At 44.3% G+C, this 16,464-nt stretch overlaps 2 long non-coding RNA genes across 2 annotated transcripts; one reads left to right on the top strand and one right to left on the bottom strand.

Annotated features, from left to right (window-relative positions):
• The first annotated feature begins 845 nt into the window (after positions 1-845).
• Positions 846-5,320, top strand: LOC148115018 (uncharacterized). The gene is made up of 2 exons (XR_015732022.1): positions 846-1,749; positions 2,875-5,320. It is a non-coding gene; the product is annotated as an uncharacterized LOC148115018 (long non-coding RNA).
• A 9,172-nt stretch (positions 5,321-14,492) lies between these two features.
• Positions 14,493-14,966, bottom strand: LOC148115017 (uncharacterized). Its single transcript, XR_015732021.1, has 2 exons — positions 14,900-14,966; positions 14,493-14,780 (listed from the first exon to the last, which is right to left on the bottom strand). It is a non-coding gene; the product is annotated as an uncharacterized LOC148115017 (long non-coding RNA).
• Between the last annotated feature and the right edge of the window lie 1,498 nt (positions 14,967-16,464).

Raw genomic sequence — 16,464 nt, 5'->3', positions numbered from 1 at the left:
ATCCATCCATCCATCCATCCATCCATCCATCCATCCATCGGTTCATCTATTCATTAATCCATTCATTTATTTATTCATTTATCCATCTATTCCTTTGTTTATTTATTCCTTTATTCATCCATTCACTCGTGTATTTATTGATTCCTTCCTTCATTTCTTATATCTTACAGAAATAACTAAAAAAGAGGAGGGGAAACCAGTTTGTCGTGATTTGGTTGACTTATGTCAGGAAAATATTTCAACAGGAGAGGAATTAGATGGACCGCCTTCAATGCATGGATGTCCGCAGCAAGGTGCCTAAGGGGGAAATGGAGGGTCCGGAGAGTTTCCTTTGCTACCGTCTTCTGTGGGTGACAAGCACAGTTGATGACCGGCATGAAAACTGGCCCTGAGATGTTCTTCTGGAGGAAGCAGGGAAAGGAACGAGCAATTAAACACGGTAACTGGAGTTCTCTGAGTCTCGCAGCAATCATGACAAACACAAGAGAAGCCCACAGAGCATAGAAGAAGAGGGTTGGAGGTCTTCTAGTCCAACCCCCTGCTCAAGCAGGAGACCCTAGACTCTGCTGGACAAATGGCTGTCTGGTTTCTCCTTGAAAAGCTCCAGTGATGGAGCAGCCACAACTTCTGGAGGCAAGTCATTCCAAGGATTAATTTTTCTCACAGTCAGGAAATTTCTCCTTAGGTCTAGGTTGTTTCTCTCCTTCATCAGTTCCCATCTGTTTCCTCTTGTTCTGCTTTGAGATCTTCTCCAAGAGGATCTTCTTGATCCTTCAGATCTTCCAGGGGTACACCCATCTTTGTAGAAGAGACACCACTCTAGCTGAGTCCATCCTGTTCCTGATGATTGTCTTCTTCTCCTTCTTCTGTCCTTCCCAGCCTTGAAGACTTCCCAGAGAGTGAGGCCACACCTGCTACCACCTTGGAAGCCACTCACTTCCTGCCCCCCATCTCTTACCTCGAAGGGGTGCTGAAGAACATATCCCAGTCCTCTCACGCTAAAGATCTGGATGAGAGGATACGGCTGAATCATCCATTCCAGGAGAACCTCGAGAATGTCTTGCGTCATAAAGATGTTTCCAACTTCCGGGTGATACAGCAGCTGACGAAGAAGAGTAGAGATATGGAGCATTAGGAAGTTCCCTTCCTTAGCATCAAGCCAAGGACGGGAACTTCCCTGAGAGCCTCTACTAAGAGATGCCACTTTCAGCCATTACAGGGAGAGAAAAAGAAAATACAGTCCTCGTCTAGTGACCCCCTGAAAGTCACAATGGCACTGACAAAAGGGACATGCCCATTTTTCAGACTTAGGACCATTGTAGCATCCTAATGGTCATGTGATCAAAATTTGGGTACTTGCTGGTCCATATTTATGATGGTCGTAGTGTTTCAAGGTTACGTCATCCCCTTTTGTGACCGTCTGATAGGCCAAGTCAATGGGGAAACCAGATTCACTAATTCATCAGATTGACCACCATAAGAACTGCACTGCAGCGATTCACTTAACAACTGTGGCAAGGAAGGTTGAACAATGAGGCAAAACTTGCTTAAGAACTTTCGCTCAGCAACAGAAATTTGGGGTTCAGTTGTGGTCGTATATGGAGGACAACTTTTAGATGGAAATCACTGAAAGGTCTGGTTTATCCTAAGTATTCGACCACGGCATTGGCTTAAGGACTGCTGAAATCACTTAGTGACCACTGGAGGTTCTGTGACGGTCATATGTCGAGGACTACAGTATGGCAAAAGGTAATGTAAATGAGAGTTGTAAGAATACAAAACTGCCTATAATACAAAGAGTAAAAGGAAATTGTGGTCATTGAGTCTTCCTCCCTCCCTCCCTCCCTCCCTCCCTCCCTCCCCCTCCCTCCCCCCTCCCTCCCCCCCAACAACTTCTGGAGGGAAGCCCTCCCACCGATTAACAGAATAGCAGAAGACCTTGGAGACCCCCTGCTCAAGCAGCAGACCCTCTAAAACAGGCGTCCTCAAACTACGGCCCACGGGCAAAGAATACGGCCCGCGGAGTGGTGTGATTAAGCCCCGCCCCTTGCCCCGCCCCTCACTGCCTTATCTTCCAGGGAGCCAGCTGTAAGGCCAGCTGAGGGCCAGCTGATGGCTGATCTCACCAGTGCAGCCTTGAGAAGCAGCTGTGGGCTTGTAAAGTACTGCTTTAAATTAAAAGTCTTTGAAAACAATTTAAGGGGGCTTAGAAGGAGAAAGGCAAAAAAATGGACGGTTAAACTGGCCACGCCCACCCAGTCACATGCCCACCTAGCCACGCCCGCCCACCCAGTCCGGTCCCCCAACAGTCTGAGGGACTGTGAATCGGCCCCCTGTTTAAAATGTTTGAGGACCCCTGCTCTACAACGTCAGACAAACGGCTGTCCAGAATATTGGGGTGCATCCCAAGGTCTCCTCACCTCCGAGAAGAAAACCTTCCTGATGGTCTTCTCTCTTAGATCGGGACGGGGCAGGTAGATATTGGCCTCTCTGAACATCACCTTCAGCTCCTCTTTAGAGAAGCTGAATAAATTCCCAAAAGAGCAAATATGGAGAGCTCAGACAAGATCTGCTGGTTAGGGAGAAGAAAATCACCAAGCTAGAGATATCATGATGTAAATTCAATTACTCAATGAATTACTCCATTTAGAGAATTTCTCACCCCCCCTCTCCTTCTCTCTTTTTCTTTCTCCCTCCTTCTCTACTCTTCCTCTCTCTCCCCCTCCCAGTTCTTTTCTTTCTCTCTCTCTCTCTCCTTCCCTCCCTCTCTTTCTCTGCCTCTTCTTCTTCCTCTTCCTCTCCCCTCCCCTCCCTCTCCCACCCGCTGCCACTTGTAGCCAAGCTCTTTTGACTTTTAATTTCTTTCCGGACTAGGTAGAAAATGGCTTCAAACAAGCTATCAGGGGTCACCAGCATATCCCAGCATCCAAGCATCCCCAAATCGTTGAATTCCTCTTGATAGCCGGCACACACGATTAAGTTTTTGATGGCTTGCACTGTATTGTTAAATCAAACAAAGGAAGAAGAGTTGGTGCCAATCATTCAGCTGATCTCCCCCGTAAAGCCCATGCTTGCACTGACACCAATCGGCCTCCCGCTGCTGTTCAGGATAGTACTTCGCGGCTTGTGAAGCAACAGCTCCCCCAGGATGGGACCTCATGGGATTAAGAATTTACATCCCCCACCCAAACTCTAAGGACAGGACCTTTAGGACCTAAGAGGATTTACCCACCACCTTTAGAATAGCAAAAGACACAAGGCTCACTACTTTGCACAACCCCCCTGGAGCACCTCAAACACCAAACCCCAGAACCCTATGAAAATCCACCCACTCAATCAGCCATTTTGTCAGCCACTCGAGAAACATTGCTGTGGTTACTGCAGTTTCTGGAAACCAAATCAACAGAGACTTTCTTTCTAGCTTAACCAACGCAACGATTCACGTAACTACTGTGGCAAGAAAGATTGCAAAATGGGACAAAGTTCACTTAATGACTATTTCATTCAGCAACAGTAATTTGGTGCTCCGTTGTGGTCATAAGTCAACGTGAGGAAAACCTACAGGCATCTACTGAGCTTTACAGAAATGGAGAAAGAATCCAGATTGGGCCTAGGAGATTCCTTACCCCAAAAGGTTGGTTTGTTCTGAACTCTCAATGACTCTACTGGATCTTCTGGACCCACTCTTGCTTGCTCCCAGGAGAAAATGAAGCTGTGTTACGAGGGCCATGAGCAGGTTGGCGAATTTGTTTTGCAGAGTGTCAACTGCATCAAGATAGAAGCAAACACAGAACATTGGTGGCTTAGAAACAGGATGAAAGGAGAGTCAGCTTGTGCTCACCAGGTTACTTAGATTCATCATCATCATCATCTTCTTTTAACAACCCCATAATCCCTTGCGGGCTGGAGTCTGGGCAACTGAATGGAGCTGAGTGTTTACTGGCTGGATGCCCTTCTTGTCGCCAATGCAGAGTTTTGTTTGGCAGATACATTCTTATTGTGCCCAGAGAAAGAAATATCTGCCTCTACCTAGGATCAAACTCACAGCCTCCTGATTGTGAGGCGAACCAGGTTACTTAGTTTACAAAGTACAAAAGTAGAACTTCTTTGATGTGGGCCAACCAGGAGAAAAAAATGTCCATGAAAAGTGAGCCAGGAATGTCCATGTCTGAGACACGGCACAAAATTTTGCTAGAAGTGGGATTTCTGAAACATAGATTCTACACCCTCTCCAGACTTGGAAAGGACAGTGGGGTGTAGATACCGAACAAAAGGGAGACAACGTGTAGCACAAGTGAGACAGAACTGCCAAAAACGCATTAAGAGTCGTTAACCTAATCTTGCGTAGCTTCTTCTGTGGTAATATTGAACTGCAAACAAGGGCATGTAAAACTTTTGCCAGACCAATTCTTGAATACAGCTCATCTGTCTGGAACTCGCACTGCATATCAGACATTAATACAATTGAGCGAGTCCAGAGGTATTTCACGAGAACTGTACTCCACTCCTCTGCTTGCAACAGAATACCTTATGCCACCAGGCTTGAAATTTTGGGCTTAGACAATTTAGAAATACGCCACCTTCGATCTGACCTAAGCGTAGTACACAAAATTGTCTGCTACATCGTCCTACCTGTGAATGACTACTTCAGCTTCAACTGCAACAATATACAAGAACACAATAGATAGAAACTTAAGGTAAACCACTCCAAACTCGATTGCAGAAAATACAATTTCAGTAACAGAGTGGTCAATGCCTGGAATGCACTCCCTGACTCTGTGGTTTCATCCCAAAACCCTCAAAACTTTAACCTTAGACTGTTTATTGTTGACCTCACCCAGTGGTGGGATTCAAATAATTTAACAACCGGTTCTGTGCCCTAATGATTTCTTCCAACAACCAGCTCACCAAACTGCTCAGAAAGTTAACAACCGGTTCTCCTGAAGTGGTGCCAACTGGCTGAATCCCACCATTGACCTCCCACCATTCCTAAGAGGTCTGTAAGGGGCGTGCATAAGTGCACCAACCTGCCTACCATTCCTGTCGTATTATCTCCATTTGTTCATATCCATTTCCTGTACTCATAACCATGTTTATACTTATATCTCTTATCTTATACATGCTTGACAAATAATAGAATACAATAGAGTAGGGTAGAGCAGAGTAGAATAGAGTAGAGTAGAGTAGAATAGGATAGGATAGGATAGGATAGGATAGGATAGGATAGGATAGGATAGGATTTTTTTTAATAAAATAATTTTTATTGAGTATTTTAGGTTTTAAAACCAAGCACACAATAAAGTGCACGATTGGAACAGGATAAGCACTTTGTTGGAGAGCCTTATTAATCATGCATTTATAATCAGCGCAGATGCACACAGTTCCATCTGGCTTGATGGGGTCACTATTGGGGTTTCCCATTTAGCATGATCTACAGGGACTAACACCCCCTGCTTGATGAGCTTGTCTAGCTCCAGGTCAATTTTTGGCTTTAGTGCAAAAGGCACTCTTCTAGCATTAAGCCTGATTGGGGCTATGTTAGGGTCTAAGTTAAAGGAGATAGGTGTCCCCACGTATCTGCCCAGCTGGTCATCAAACACATCCTGGAACTCTTGCATCAGGTTGTCCGTCAGGCTGCCGCTCGTGCTGTGGAATCCGGTGACTCCCATTCCCAGACCTTAAACCAGTCCAGGCCCAGGAGGCTCAGTAGGTGTCCACTGACCACGGTGAGCGGTAGCTTCTTCTGGTGCTGTCCGTACTTGACCTGGAACATGCCTACTCCTTCCACGGGAATGCGGTTCCCTTGGTAATCGCGTAGCCATAGTCACTGGGGCTGTAGTTGACATCTTTTCAAGCTGGATATGGCCGTTTTCAGGGTGGCCCAGGACATGTTCGATAGAGATGAGCCGGTATTGATCTCCATCTTACATGGGTGTCCTTCTATTTCCACCTTGGTGTGTATCTTCTTCTCTAGGGCGGTACTTGCTTGACCTACTCTGGTGCTGCAGTCTCGTGGCTTTTGAAATTTGTACTCTTTTTTGGGTCGCCATATTTGTTGGCTCTTTTGTGTCCCTCTGGCTCAGATTGGCAAGGTCCATTCTTTGGCTTATGGTTGGATGGTAGACTCGCCCTGCACACCCTTGTCAGGGTCTGACAGCGTCTGCAGACGGCGTCTCTGAACTTGCAGGTCTGCCATTGGTGTGACCCTCCGCAGCTCGCGCAGTCCTCTCTCCACTCTCTCTGATCACATCTATGCCTTTCTGTTTGGAAGACGTCTTCATCAGACTCTTCTTCACTGTCGATCTGGGTTACTTCACTGTGCACCGGGACTGACTTGTGTATCGTCTGCGATGGTGCTGGTTGTTGCAGGGTGTCCACAGCCTTAGTGGAGGATTCGTGTGCTCTTGCTTTGTCAAGAGTGATGTGTAGGGTCAGATTTGACCTGGCCAGAAGTCTTCTCTGTAGGTGAATATCTCTAACACCGCAGATTAGTTGCTCTATGAGCACGTCATCAAGGTCTCAGTACTCACAGTGCGTGGCAGCCTTGCATAGGGTGGCCATGTAAGCACTGATTGGCTCTTCTTCTCATTGCAACCGTTGCCAGAACTTGTACCTCTGGACGAATTTGGAGGGTACCGGGGCGTAGTATCCCTTTAGCAAGGCTTGTAAAACCTGCCACATTACCAACTGAACCGGGGTCGGCTCAGATAGTGACTCAGCCATGTCGAAGACTTCGGGCCCACAGTGGCTCAGGAATAGAGCTCTTTCTCTGTTGTCGGAGAGGCTCTGTAGGTCGCTGGCCCCCAGAAAACACTCAAACCGAGCCATGTACGACCCCCACTTCTCTCTGGCTGGACTGAAAGGTGTTGGCAGTGCAAAAGCAGACATCCTGGTCATCTCGCTTGGCACTGAGCTCGTCCGCCTGGCTGGATTCGTTGTTGTCAGCTCTTCGTCTTGCTTCTTGTTCACCTCAATCCCATCCTCGTCGCCAATGTTAAATTGGGCGAATGAGGAGGCAGAAGCAAGAACTTCAGTAACAACAGCTCTTTTATTCACAGTGTGAATCCAACAAAGCATATAGTAAAACAGCTCCCTTTATATACGTCTTCAGCCAGGGAGTTCGCCAATCACCAACGTGCTATTGTTCTTTTAAACTTCCCGCCAAAACTATATACATTACAGAATGGATGAGTAAAGGAAGGCATAAAGGAAGGAATAGATGAATAAATAAATAAATAAATAAATGGATACATGACTGAATGGATTAATGAATAGATGAACCGATGAATGGGTGATAGATCTGGATGGATGGATGAATGGGTAGATAGATGATAAAGATAGATGGATGAAGGTATGGATGGATGAGTGGATGAATGGGTGGATGAATGGATGGATGGATGGGTGGATTGATGGATGGATGAGTATAATAAATAAATGGATGGGTGGATGGATGGGTGGATGGATGGATGGATGGATGGATGGATGGATGGATATCAAAACTGTTTTGGCAAGGAATCCCACAGATGCCTCTACTTTCAGTGGTGCATTTTGGGGGGGGCCTTATGCCAAATTTTGCTTCAATTTCAGCCCCCATCAGTTTGCCCACTTCCTCCCTCCAACCAGGCATGCCTGCTCCTGATGGGGAGACCCCCGAGGGTGGCTCTTCTGCTCAGCCCCTTCCCCCTTCCCTCAGGAGTGGCCCACCTCTAGATCAAAGGAAAGCAGAGCCTCCGGTTGAGGGCTTACCGCAATGGGCATGATAGACTTGCTGTTTCTCCTCCCAATGGCTTCAGTGCTGGGGTCTTGATCATGAAGCGTTTTGAGGAAGGGCTTCATGAACTTCCTGTTGGAAAAGGGGTCTACAGCCAGCTCCCTCCACAGCTCCCTGGCGCTTCTGTGCAGGTGGAAGAATAGATTGGGGGGAAAATCAGATTCTTTCCCCATTTCCGAAGAGACGGCCAGTCCAGATAGCTTAACACCCCCCAATGGAATAAAGGATTAGAGAACCGATGGCCAAATGAAGTGCTTTAATGCAAGGATATATATACAGATAGTTCTTGACTTGCAACCATTTGTCTAGTAGCCATTCAAAGGAACAACAGCATTGAAAAAAGCCACATGTACATTTTTCACCCTTTCAAGCATCAGATGCTTGGCCACTGGTTCAGGTTTATGACCGTTGCTGTGTCCTAAAGTCAAGCAATCACATTTTGCGACCTTCTGACGAGGAAAGTCAGTGGGGAAACCAGATTCACTTAACAACCATGTTTCTAACTTGAGAGCTGCAGTGATTCGCTTAACAAATGTGACAAGAAAAGTCCTAAAATATCTTTTTCTTTTTTTTTTTTTTGCTTTAATTTATATACCGCCCTTCTCCGGAGACTCAGGGTGGCTTACAATGCATTAAGCAAAGGCCTTCATCCTTTTGTATATTTATACAAAGTCAGCTTATTGCCCCCACAATCTGGTCCTCATTTCACCTACCTTTGAAAGGATGGAAGGCTGAGTCAACCTTGAGCCTGGTGAGATTTGAACTTGCAGTAATCAGCCAAACACTTACAGGAGAGTTGGAGGAGAATATGCTGGAAATCAGCCAATAAAATGCTGGAAATCAGCCAAACAAATAGGTGGAGAGTTGGAGGAGATTATGCTGGAAAACATGCTGGAAATTAGCTAATAATGGTGGTAGGCTTGGAGGAGACTATACTGGAAATTAGCCAAAAATAGTTGGTGTTTTGGAGGAGACTATGCTGGGAATCAGCCAAACATAATATGCTGGAAAACAGCCAAACAATAGAGGGAGGTATGGAAGAAAATATGCTAGAAATTAGTTTAAATAAAACATGTTTTTGTGATAAATCTGTGTAACATGGAAATTGTAATAGATGATAAGTATTTTTAAGTGTGTTTAAGATACTAAGATTCGAGGAAAAGGGTCAAGAGATTAAGAATTAGATAGAATTTTGTTTTAGAAAGTGTAATAAAAATGGAGTTGTATTGAACTTGAAATTAAGATTTGTGGTGATAAAATTGTAAGGTAAATAATTGGAATAAGAGGTTAGAATATTGTTAAAAATTATTTTGACACTGATGGTGAAAGATACAAGGTGAAGAAGAACAAAATAAAATCAGGATTGACATATAGATATAAAAATGAGTGAAAGTTAGTTTGAAAGTAAAATTGTATTGATATAATGGATTTGTTTAGGTGGAGATGCTAGATTTTATGTTAAAATTTGTTTTTTTTATGTTTTGAATTTCTATCCGCAAAAGATGTAATGGGAAATTGAGTGGAGCTTGTTAAAGGAATGTAAGCGTGGTAACCATCTATGACCAGATCGAGACTTTGTTTTTAAAAGTTATATTTTATGTTTATGTTTGGAAAAAAATAAATAAAAAGTATTTACCAAAAAAAAAAAAAAACCCACCTCCCATTGCCTTAAGAAAGTTCAAAACATCCTTAAGGGTCCATTTCATCCTGGGCCCCCTTTTTTTGAACTATTACCATCTGGCAGACAGTACAGGACAATAAAAACAAGGACAAATAGGCTGAATATGGAGATAGTACAAGAACTTAATAAGCAAATTGAGAGATTCCAACGATATGTGATGGAACAAGGACCCCCTAGATTAGTAACTTAATGTCACTCATTTGAACCTGGGGACCAAGTGGAAGATGGAAGGGATCTTTTATTGGTATTATGACTTCTCCACTTGCTATTAAGATTGCAGAATCAAAATCATGGATCCATCGGACACGAGTCAAGGCAGCAGCTGACACCGGCTGGAAAGTGTCCGTGGACAAGCAACATCCAACATAAGTGACATTTGAATGTGCTTAAAGAAAGCTTCTGTATTTTATATATACAGTCAGGTCCAGAAATATTGGGACATCGATACAATTCTAACATCTTTGACTCTATACACCACCACAATGGAGTTGGAATGAAACAAACACAATGTGCGTTAACTGCAGACTGTCAGCTTTAATTTGAGGATATGTACATCCAACTCAGGTGAAAGGTGTAGGACTTACAGCAGTTTGCATATGTGCCTCCCACTTGTTAAGGGACCAAAAGTAATGGGACAGAATAATAATCATAAATCAAACTTTCCCTTCTTAATATTTGGTTGCAAATCCTTTGCAGTCAATCACAGCCTGAAGTCTGGAACACATAGACATCACCAGACGCTGGGTTTCATCCCTGGTGATGCTCTGCCAGGCCTCTACTGCAACTGTCTTCAGTTCCTGCTTGTTCTTGGGGCATTTTCCCTTCAGTTTTGTCTTCAGCAAGTGAAATGCATTCTCAATGGGATTCAGGTCAGGTGATTGACTTGGCCATTGCATAACATTCCACTTCTGTCCCTTCAAAAACTCTTTGGTTGCTTTTGCAGTATGCTTTGGGTCATTGTCCATCTGCATTGTGAAGCGCCGTCCAATGAGTTCTGCAGCATTTGGCTGAATGTGAGCAGATAATATTGCCCGAAACACTTCAGAATTCATCCTGCTGCTTTTGTCAGCAGTCACATCATCAATAAATACAAGAGAACCAGTTCTATTGGCAGCCATACATGCCCACACCATGACACTACCACCACCATGCTTCACTGATGAAGTGGTATGCTTAGGATCATGAGCAATTCCTTTCCTTCTCCATACTCTTCTCTTCCCATCCACTCTGGTACAAGTTGATCTTGGTCTCATCTGTCCATAGGATCTTGTTCCAGAACTGTGAAGGCTTTGTTAGATGTTGTTTGGCAAACTCTAATCTGGCCTTCCTGTTTTTGAGGCTCACCAATGGTTTACATCTTGTGGTGAACCCTCTGTATTCACTCTGGTGAAGTCTTCTCTTGATTGTTGACTTTGACACACATACACCTACCTCCTGGAGAGTGTTCTTGATCTGGCCAACTGTTGTGAAGGGTGTTTTCTTCACCAGGGAAAGAATTCTTCGGTCATCCACCACACTTGTTTTCCGTGGTCTCCCAGGTCTTTTGGTGTTGCTGAGCTCACCGGTGCATTCCTTCTTTTTGAGAATGTTTCAAACAGTTGTTTTGGCCATGCCTAATGTTCTTGCTATCTCTCTGATGGGTTTGTTTTGTTTCTTCAGCCTAATGATGGCTTGCTTCACTGATAGTGACAGCTCTTTGGATCTCATCTTGAGAGTTGACAGCAACAGATTCCAAATGCAAATAGCACACTTGAAATGAACTCTGGGCCTTTTATCTGCACATTGTAATTGGGGTAATGAGGGAACATCACACATCTGGCCATGGAACAGCTGAGAAGCCAATTGTCCCATTACTTTTGGTCCCTTAACAAGTGGGAGGCACATATACAAACTGCTGTAAGTCCTACACTGTTCACCTGAGTTGGATGTACATACCCTCAAATTAAAGCTGACAGTCTGCAGTTAATGCACATTGTGTTTGTTTCATTCCAACTCCATTGTGGTGGTGTATAGAGCCAAAGATGTTAGAATTGTGTCGATGTCCCAATATTTCTGGACCTGACTGTAGGTTACCTTGATGTATATCTGCCGATGTAACCCGCTGTAAGCTAAAAAAAAAAGAGGATGGAGCACCTGCTCTCTTGAATTAGTCCGGAACTTGGATCCTGATGAAAGATTGAAGATCATTGTGGATTCATGTGGGAGGAAAATTGGGTGTGGGCACTTTGAGTAATTGGGGTAGTAGCTTTATTGATTATTGTGTTTTACAGATATAAGCAATGGTTTTGTGGACAACCAGGGCCCATTTGATTTCTCAGTCGTTCCGATCCCTAATATTTCCCCAACCAGCTGCGGAGTGTGAACCTCTTACAGGTGAAAGAAGTCCCTGCTTAGGACACCCTGGAAGCTGCCTTTTGATGCAAAAGAACAGAAAAGAGAATTTTCTTTAAATGTGTTGGTTTTGTAATTGTGGGTGTGAGTGTTGTTGTTGCACTCACTGTATTGATTGTGTTTTATGTATAAGCTGTAAGGTAGAGTGTGACGTGAAAATTATAGAGGAGGTGCTAGTACATTATTTGGTAATAAATCCTGAAGAAGTCCCCTTGTAATATTATCTGAAAAGGGAAAAGCTGAATATACCCGAAATCCCTAGCTATGTAACAAATACCTTTGTCAAATTGGCAGAAGACATAGCCCACACTCTGAATGTATCAAATTGTTTTGTATGTGGAGGAACTAACATGGGAGAAAAATGGCCATGGGAAGCTCAAGAATTGAACTATTCCAAAGCATTAGAAATGGAACAGAAGGGTAACCTTTCACATAATCAGGGAAAAGATGGGGACTGGACACTTACCACCAGTTTGGTAGGGAATGTATGCTTCCAAAGGAGGACTCAAACGGATTGTAAACAGGTAGGAAACCTTATATGCACAGGAAAATGGGAAAGCAAGACATGGTGGTCAGGGAGTAATGTCACAGAGGGTATTGAGGAAACGGCTCTGTTTGAGGTCAACAGATTAGCCTTCTTAAGGGATCCGGATAATCATACCCTTGAATGGCTGGCTCCTGATGGATTGTACTGGATTTGTGGTAAGATGGCACATGGGTATCTACCTAAGAATGGGTGTGGAGCTTGTGTCCTGGGAATAATTGGACTTTTTGCTTCCCCCTAAAACTCAACAGGTTTTAGATGTCCCGGTGTATGAGGAGGTGGGGAACTTAAGACAAAGAAGACATGTAGATACATCTGCAATAGGAAAAGTTAGGGTCGGAGGTAACCAACGTAGTTGGGGAAGTGAGGAGTGGCCTGCAGAGCGAATTACTGAGGTTTATGGACCAGCTACATGGGCAGAAGATGGCATGTATGGCTATCGGACCCCTATATACATTCTGAACCGTTTAATTCGTCTGCAAGCGGTGGTTGAAATCATCACCAACGAAACTGTAAAAGGTCTTACTCAATTAGCTAGGGAGAGTGTCAAATCAAGGACATATATTATGCAGAATAGATTAGACTTAGACTATTTGTTGGCCAAGGAAGGAGGGGTATGTGGAAAGTTTAATTTGACTAACTGCTGCATAGAAGTTGATGAAAGCGGAAAGGTTATTAAGGAGATAACAGACAAAATGGTTAAAATAGCTCATGTGCCAGTCCAGACATGGAAAGGCCTTAATTTACAGGACATGTTTTCAGGATGGTGGCCAAAGTTACCTGGCCTGCAGGCCATTTTTGGCCTGGTGGGATTAATAGCTGCAGGGTGTATTTTTCTCCCATGTATTTTACCTCTGTTTGTTAAAACTATCTCTAAAAGTCTATCCTTGCTGGTGGAACGTAGGACAACTGCTCAGGTGATGGCTATGTGGGATTACAAACGGCTCCAGCAGGAAGAGGATTTATATGTGTGACTCGTCTGGATAAACAGATGAGTCACAAAGGGGGGTATGAGCCAGGCTAAGATTCGATATTGGGATAAAACCCAAATATTAGAAATCCAAATCTTTGGTCAAGACAGAAGTGCCTCTTCCGTGCCAAGGTGCTGAGATGACAAACAGTATTTGACGTAGGCACAGAATTGTAAAAGGGCAAACTGACCCTAAACAACAGTCTGTTGTTTAATGTTTATTTCACCCCAAAAGTCATGCATATCCCTGGATAAGGGGTGCTGCTTCCTTATTGCCCTTGAGGCGTCTCCAAGCCTCTTATCTCCTTTTGTTATGTCTTGAGCTCCAGAGCAGAGAACCTGAGTATGTGAGAAGAAGATTGTTATTTTCTTTCCCAGAGATAGATGAAAGGGCAGCTTCTACGTGTGAAATGCATCACTCTCTGTAATACTTTTGCCTTTAAACTGTATAAATACATGGCCAGAAGAAGCCATCGGCATTCAGACCTTTTGGACTGTTTGAACCTTGCGCAATAAACTCTTTCCTGCATTGAAGAGCTTGGCCTAGTCCGTCATTTTTCCTATAACAAGAGCAGTAACTAGACTGTAGGAAGTTAGCACTCACTCCTCTCCTAGGAAAAGGAAATATTTTAGGATATACTAAAAAGGCAGAATATTTTCCCTAAAAGAGAAACTCAGAGAACCAGAAACTCAGCCCCCACCTTTATTAATGGGCCACTAAGGCCTGAGCAAGTCTATTCTACATAACAAAGATCCACCTCCTTCAGGCAGAGCCATTTAACTGCCCTTTATTGCACCACCCACCAAGTTTCAGCCAAACTTGGCACACAGACAACCTAAAGGGCGAAGCTATGACCAATCAGGATATTCTTCCTGGGCCCCAGGAACTTCAAAGCCAGAGAGGGCATAAAAAACCAAGGCACGCTCAGCATCTCTGCCCTTTTCTGTTCGGGAACTCAAGCCATGTGATCCTGTCCATCATTAAACCATCTTTCCAAGCAGTCTCCATGTTTCCAGTGTCTTTTTCCCCACTCGGAGCTGAACCCAGAAGGATATTTCTTCCAACAATACAATTCTACTGTAGAGTGCAATATTAATGCAATATCAGGGGTTTTCAATTCAATTGCATACAATGTGAAGGAAGTGTGTTTTTGTTTTATTTTAATAGGGTTTTTAAAAAGTATAATATACAGTGAAGATGGCACTTTAATTGTATGAGGTGCCATGATAATAAAGAAAACTATTAAACTATTAAACTATTATTGCTTGGTCTCGGAGATCCTCCTGATGCCTTTGGAGAGGAGTTGACTGCTAACAAGACCCGGCTCGATCAGATGGCCACACTGCCGAAAGATTTCTTCCATTGAGTCAGCTGCAGCCTGAGCCACCGAGGCTTCACGATCGCCTTGCAGATCCCGGAGACCTGAAACGAATTCAGAAAACAAAGGATTTCTGGGATCAACCGTGAGAACCAACCCTGATCAGCGAAAGAGCTTCCGGAGAACAAGTCACCGGTTCAAGCGAGGAAACTTTGAAACTCACCGAGGAAAACTTCTTCGATCTGTAGGGAAGTCACCACTTCCGGTTGCATGTATTGCGCGCAGCAGCCTAGGCGCATAAAAAGAAAACGTTGGTGGGCTTAGCAGAGACGGCTAAATCGACTGATTCAGGAGAAAAAAAACACGCAATTCATTGGTTTCCACTTGGAAGAGTCGCTTTGGGACTTTACGGGATGGTTCCAGGGATTGGGTCTGTCTGATAAAAAGAAGGACGAGGGCAGTGGTGAAATCTAAATTTGTTACTACCGTTTCTGTGGGCATGGCTTGATGGGGGGGGGTAATGTGACTGGGTGGGCATGGCCATTTTTTTTTTTACTTTTAAAACCATTTTTTACATGTAAAACCGTTTAAATAATGCTTTCAAAAGGCTCTGACGATCCCAGCTGAGTTGCCTGATCAATTAGGCAACTCAGCTAGGATCGTCAGAGCTTGGCTCGTCAGAGGCATTTAAAAGAAAAAAAGCCTCTGATGATCGCACGGCTCAGCTGGGCATGGGGGGCAGGGGCAGGGATTTTTGCTACTGGTTCTCCGAACTGCCTGCCGCCATTGCTACCTACTCGCCCGAGCTGGTCTGAACTGGGAGCATTTCACCCGTGGACTAGGAGTAGCCGTTCTTCATATGGTTTTGTCTCCAGGCCATACTGGAGGCTTTAAAGAAGAGATTGGGCAGCCACTGGTCTGAAATGGAATAGGGTCTCCTGTTTTAGCCGGGGATTGGACTAGAAGACCTCTAAGGTCCCTTCCAACCAGAGGTGAAATGCTCCTGGTTCGGACCGGCTCGGGCGAGTAGGTAGCGATGGCGGTGCACAGTTCAGAGAACTGGTAGGAAAAATCCCTGCCCCTGTCCCCCATGCCCAGCTGAGCCGCGCGATCATCAGAGCCTGTTTTTTCTTTTAAATGGCTCTGACGAGCCCAGCTGAGTTGCCTGCTAACCGGTAGCAAAAATCCATCCCCCCTTCCCCCCCCTCCAGCCTCCAGCTTGCTTACCTTAGCTGCTGGTTGCAACGTCTTGCTGTAATCCCTGCAATCCATTGCATCAGCCAGCAAATGAATCTCTCTGCCTGCAATCAAGCTCATCGGTGAGCAGCTCTATCTGCCTGCCTGCCTTCCTGCCTGCCTGCCTGCCTGCCTTGTACCTTCTATTGCAGGGGTCTCCAACCTTGGCAACTTTAGGATTTGTGGACTTCAACTCCCAGAATTCCTCAGCCAGCTTTGCTTTGCTGGCTGAGGAATTCTGGGAGTTGAAGTCCACAAGTCTTAAAGTTGCCAAGGTTGGAGACCCCTGTTCTATTGGGTAAGTTTTTTTCCCCTTTGGGAGCTTTAAAAAAAATACTGTAGTTAATTGGGGTTCTTTTTAGTTGCTCTTTTTTTAGACCTAGCCATTTAAAGTTTAGGAAGTTTTAAATTTAGCTGCTTTTATATAAAAATAAAAATAAAATAAAATAAAATAATTTTTGTGCAGCTTTCTGAGATTTAGTGTGTTTCTGTAGTGTTTCACTCTAACTACACAAACACACAAAATCTTAACAACGGCAGCGATACCCTTAA

This window comes from Pantherophis guttatus, chromosome 2, assembly GCF_059756535.1.
Source record: "Pantherophis guttatus breed Tessera chromosome 2, ASM5975653v1, whole genome shotgun sequence".
In the NCBI taxonomy this organism is placed as follows: domain Eukaryota; kingdom Metazoa; phylum Chordata; class Lepidosauria; order Squamata; family Colubridae; genus Pantherophis; species Pantherophis guttatus.
This window is presented reverse-complemented; position numbering and strand designations above follow the sequence as displayed.